Below are 6,000 nucleotides of genomic sequence, written 5' to 3'. Positions count from 1 at the left end.
GTACAAAGCAGGTCATCCACAAGTCAAGGAGAGAGGCCTCAGGAGAATCTAACCTTACTAGCACCATGTTCTTGGACTTCCAGCCTCCAGACCTGGGAGAACACAGATTTTTGTCATTTTGTGTGTATTTGTTATGGCAGCCCTAGCCAACTAATATAACTGTGTAAAGAACATCATGTAAAAAGGGGAAATGAAACTATATATCTACTTGTGTATGAATACAGACTTGATTTCTAAAATCCAAGAAACTAACACGAGTGATTACCTGTAATGAGGCTAGGTACAGAGTATGCCTTGAGCAAATGGAAGACAGGGATGAGAGGAATAATTTTCAAGGTTTGTTTTTCTTTTGAAATATATGAATGTATAACACATTCTAACATTAAATCATAAATAAATAATATCTCATGAATTTGCAGGAGTGTAAAATGGTATAATCATTCTAGGAAAAGGTCTTGTTGTTTCTTAAAAAAACTAAACATACACCTATCCTATCACCTAATAAATTGTGGGTGTCTGCCAAAAATAAATGGAAACATACATCCATTTAGAGGAATTGTACAAAAATATTCATAGCCGTTTTATTGATAATAGCCTAAAATTGAAAGAAGTCCACCAGTTCAGTAGGGTGCCTGGGACCTGCTTACAATGGCTTGCACTGGCTCCTGAAAGCCAAGGGATACATTTTCAGGAATTTGGCAAGACACTTGGCAAACACAATTATTAAGAATAGGTTATAGAAATTTGATGTTAAAAATGAAAGACTCAAAAACTTATCCCTTCCTAGTTATTATATTTTACTGTTGCCTGTGCTCTGAGGCTCTTTGGGACTATTGGACCTGCCTGGTGGAAATGCTCTATAACACTAAGCTGCAGGACTCCCTTTCCTGCCTCCCCTCAATGAGGTCACATTGTAGCTTGAATCCGGCCATAGTAGGACTATCTACACCAAGCAACTTGTCCAATAATACTAAACAATTTAATATTGCTTAATTTATTGCTTGCCAATTTTATAGACTTAAGAATACGATGGAGAAAATATTAATATAGATTAAACTTCAAAGCAGGTGATGTCTGTAGCTTTCCCTTTATGAATAGCACAAAAAATTTAGGAAATATTCTTATAATATCCAAAAACTACTATTCTACTTAGTAAAAAAGTCACTCATGTCATTGACAAGCAACTGAAGTTGCAACAGGTTATTTCACTTAAATAACTTACTGTTATTTACACTTACTGTTTAATATAAAGGAAAATTTTAGTCCATGTTATGAGACAGGGTAATAATCAATTGCTGTTTTAAAACATTAAATTTTTGGGTGAATTGGTATGCAACAGTACATAATCAGAGCAAATCAGAGCAGCCCTCTCTTGAATAGCAACCCAATATCGGTCCCAGGTCATGAAATCAATCTAGTCACTTACTGCATGCATTTTAGAGTGACCTAGACTGGAAAACAACAAGATAGAGTGCCTAGCACAAGAGTATGATTAAGTATTGAGTTGTAACTCTTTATAAATATGTTTTTTAAATATAATTTATTGTCAAGTTAGCTAACATTCAGTGTATGCATTGTGCACTTGGTTTTGGAGGTAGATTCCTATGATTTATTGCTTACATGCAACACCCAGTGCTCATCCCAAAAAGTGCCCTCTTCAATGCCCATCACCCATTTTTTGTATATATGTTTTTACATATAATTTTTTAAGAATTTTTAATGTTTTATTTATTTTTGAGAGAGAGAGAGAGAGAGACAGCGTGAGCAGGGGAGGGTCAGAGAGAGAGAGGGAGACACAGAATCCAAAGCAGGCTCCAGGCACTGAGCTGTCAACACAGAGCCCGACGTGGGGCTTGAACCCACAAACCGTGAGATCATGACCTCAGCCAAAGTCAGATGCTTAACTGACTGAGTCACCCAGGTGTCCCTGGTTTTACATATATTATGTATTGTGGTATGAAGTAAATTCATTACCATAGGTGATAGTCAAAAAAAAATTGGAAAATACTACTCTATGGTATTTACCAAGAAGCAAAATTATTTGGTCACAGGGTACCTGCGTCTTAAAACTGACTAGATAGTGCCAAATTGCTCTCTAAAGATTTTGAAAACGTTACACCTTCCACAGTAAAATACAAACTCTAATAGCTTCACATATTTGTCACATTTAGTATAAACTTTAAGATTTTTGCCAATAATCTGAATGTGAAGTTTTACTGACAATTGTTTTTTTAACTTCTATTTCTTATACATCTAATACAATCCTTATAAACAACTTTTGGGCAGAGTTTCTGTTTATTATGGGATCGTTGCCTCAAAGAATTACTGGTTTAAAGAGTATGAACTATGTTAAATGTCGATGTTAAACTTTCTATCAAATTTAACTCTGGAAGGTTTGTACCCGTCTATAGTTGCACAAGCACTGGATGCCACTCCCTGTCTCATCAAATCCTGTATTGAAAATTTCATTAAAAACCTTTTAAAATTTGAACACTGAAAAACCACTTGTTTTAATTCACGTTTTTTAGATTACAGGCAAGTTTCATTTAAAAGATTCATTTGTTATATTTGCATTTTCTCTTGTGTGAATGATTTACTCATATTTTTTGCCTGTTTTTTTTACTGGAGTCTTAGGGTTTTTCATGTTAAATCTATTTGAGTTCCTTCTGCATAGAAACTGGGGGGTTAATAGGAAAACGGGATATTTTTTCCCTTTACTCTCTAGCTGGAGGTAAAGGTTTTGAGAGTGCAAAACTCTGTTTTGGTTCAGCATATTGTATTAAACATAGGGATCTACTCTTCCCTTCCAAGCCCTATAAGGTAAAATTAAAGGTATTTTTAATTTATTACTATTATTATTTATTTTATTTTCATTAATGATTTTATTAGCACTTTAACTAGTCTCCATGCCCAATGTGCGGCTTCAGCTCAGGACCCTGAAATCAAGAGTTGTATGCTTTACCAACTGAGCCAGCCAGGCTAGAAAAGGTATTTTTATTTTATTTTAATTATTATTAAAAAATTTTTTTTACATTTATTTATTTTTGAGAGACAGAGTGATACAGAGAGCAAATGGAGGAGGTGCAAAGAGAGAAGGAGACACAGAATCTGAAGCAGGCTCCAGGCTCTGAGCAAACGGTCAGCACGTAACCCAAAGCGGAGCTCAGACCTACGAACTGTGAGATCATGACCTAAGCCGAAGTCGGATGCCTAACCCACTGAGCCACCCAGGCTCATCCATATTTTTATTTTTTTTTAAATATTTACTTACATTCGAGAGAGAAAGATTCACAGAATGCAAGTGGGGGGGGGGCGAATAGAGAGGGAGAGAGAGGGAAACACAGAATCTGAAGCAGGCTCCTGGCTCAGAGCTGTCAGCACAGAGCCCAATGTGGGGCTCAAACTCAGGAACCATGAGATCATGACCTATCTGAAGTTGGATGCCCAATCAACTGAGCCACCCAAATGCCCCTAGAAGAGGTGTTTTTAAAAACAGGACTCCTGAATAGTCCTGGAAGAAAACTTAAGGGTACTATTGGTTAACCAGATATTTAGAAACAGTTGAGCATGGTAGAAAGCAATTAGGGTTGGAAGCTTCTAACTCAAGATGGCAGACTAAGAACACACTTTGGTTTTCTATTCTCTCCTTAGAATTCTATAAAATAGATAGTAGGTGTTTAATAAGCAACGCAGCAAACTGAAGCAGTAATAGAGTGATGAATGGGGAAGGAGAGGGATTCACTTTAAGGTAAATGGTTTAAATAGACAGAGCAGGTGTGAGGTAGGGGAGGGAAAGGGGGTGAGATATAGGCCTATAAACAGAGACAATAACAGCTGTGCCCTCTCTTCCCCATTCCTGTGTGCATGGACAGTTTCATGTTCATAGTGGGCAAAAATCCAGCTGCTCTCAAAAGAAAAGGGCACAACTGTCTGAAGAAAACTAAGGCTTTTCAGTGGATGTTGAGGGCAAAATAAATTTAAACATACAAAAACTCATTGTTTCCTACCCAATAGAGACAGTTTTAGAATCTGTCTAGGAAGAGCAAAGGTATAACAAGCTGAGTGAACGGGCTTCATAGTCCTGGGCTGGATGTCGCTTTAGCTTGACCCCAAAGCCAAACCTGTTTTCATGAGAAGATTTCCATTCCAAATAAAGTGGGACGTGATGTGGAGAGACATGACATATTATTTCATGTCTACTTATTTTATTAAAGTTATTTATTTATTTATTTTAATAATCTCTACATCCAGCATGGGGCTTGAACTCATGACCCCAAGACCAATAGTCCCATGCTCTTCCAAACTGAACCAGCCAGGCACTCCCATGCCCTATTTAGACTTTCTTTTCTGGGGCACCTAGGTGGCTCAGTCAGTTAAGCATCCTGCTTCGGCTCAGGTCAGGTTCTCACGGTTCATAGGTTCTAGCCTTGCGTTGGGCTCTGTGCTGACAGCCTACTTCAGATTCTGTGTCTCCCTCTCTCTCTGACACTCCCCTGCTCACACTGTCTCTGTCTCTCAAAAATAAATTAAATAAAATCATGGACTTTCTTTCCTAACCACAAAAAATCTTAACGTTTTCTTTTTTCAATTTTAGTACTAGTAAACAGGACAAAAAAGGGGAACACGTAATTTGGCCTGACCAAGTTGAAGACCGCAGATTCTATGGAGCCACTGCACCAGGCAACTGTTGAATACAGAATCCTAGTGTGGTTCCTTGAAGACCCCTTTCAGTTCTAGACCAGCAGCCACATATTCAGTATTGGCAGATAATGGCACTGAAAAGCAGGTGTTCTTATCCCCATAGCTGGCCTTTTTCCTCATATACTTTCTTGTTAGTAAACTCGGACAGAAAACCAACTTTACTAAGCACTGCTCCTCATGAGAGTGCCCTGCAACCATCTTTGGATCAAATGCAGCACCAGGCCTACCGGCAGCAAGTTGGGCATGCTAGTGTCATAATGACTTAAGGTGATTTGAGAGCACATCAGAACACTCCAGAGGAGACTTTCATTTACCTCCTGCTTCCACTTATGGAGTCCCAGGAGTCCAGGATGATTAGAATCTGAAAGTTGCTATTGTTCATATTACCAGGAATTGGCACACTGTGATTTTTTCAATCCATACTTCTTGTATACAGTGTTTGTAACTATGCACGAGACATGGTGCTGGTAAGTGCTTGTGAGCTTTGTTATATATGGTGAAATAATGTATTAATAACCTAAGAGAACTGTTTTGAACTGAATTCAGATTAAAGAGGTTGAAAAAAGAAAAAAAAAGAAAAAAAGAAAGAAGGAAAGAAAGCCAATTTTATTAAACAAGAAAACTTAACTAGGAGACACTTGGCTGCTCCAGCTCCTGGAACATCTACTTAAACCAAATTGGATTCAAATATTACCTTTTTCCTATTGTCTAAGTGATTTAAAGGCAAGTGATTAATTGAAGAAAATTTAGAAAATACAGAAAAGTATGAAGAAGAAATAAGTCATCCACAGCCGCATGCTCAAAGACAAAATGCTTGTGTTTTTTTGGACACTTCAACTCCGAGCCTTGAAAGACACCTAAGATTAACACTGAAGATAGGGCTAGCCTTATCATTTATTGAGAGATGATCAGGAGCTTCAGTGATGTCAGGTAATTTGCTCAAGCTCATTTTTGAGTGGTGGAACCAGGAAGAATTCTAGAAGACTCCAATCTCTGAACTCTTTGTTGTCTAAGTCACACAATAGATTAGATTGGAAAGCATCACAGGACTTCCCATCCTGAAATTCTTGCCCCAGAGAGAAGCTAAGTTAAGACAGGAGCTCTTGCCATCACAGTTTAGAGTTGTTAAGACCATTAATGACTGACCTTTTCCCCAATTTTTAAATTAAAAATATTTTGTGTGTGTGTATGCGCGGGGAGGGGAGAGTTTACAAGCAGATGTTAAAATAAGAAAGCAGTCCCAAAATGGAGTCACTTGTGCTAAATTCCACACTAGCAAACCAAGACTTAATACCTAGC

Source organism: Suricata suricatta, chromosome 3 (assembly GCF_006229205.1).
Source record: "Suricata suricatta isolate VVHF042 chromosome 3, meerkat_22Aug2017_6uvM2_HiC, whole genome shotgun sequence".
Taxonomy (NCBI): Eukaryota; Metazoa; Chordata; class Mammalia; order Carnivora; family Herpestidae; genus Suricata; species Suricata suricatta.
This window is presented reverse-complemented; position numbering follows the sequence as displayed.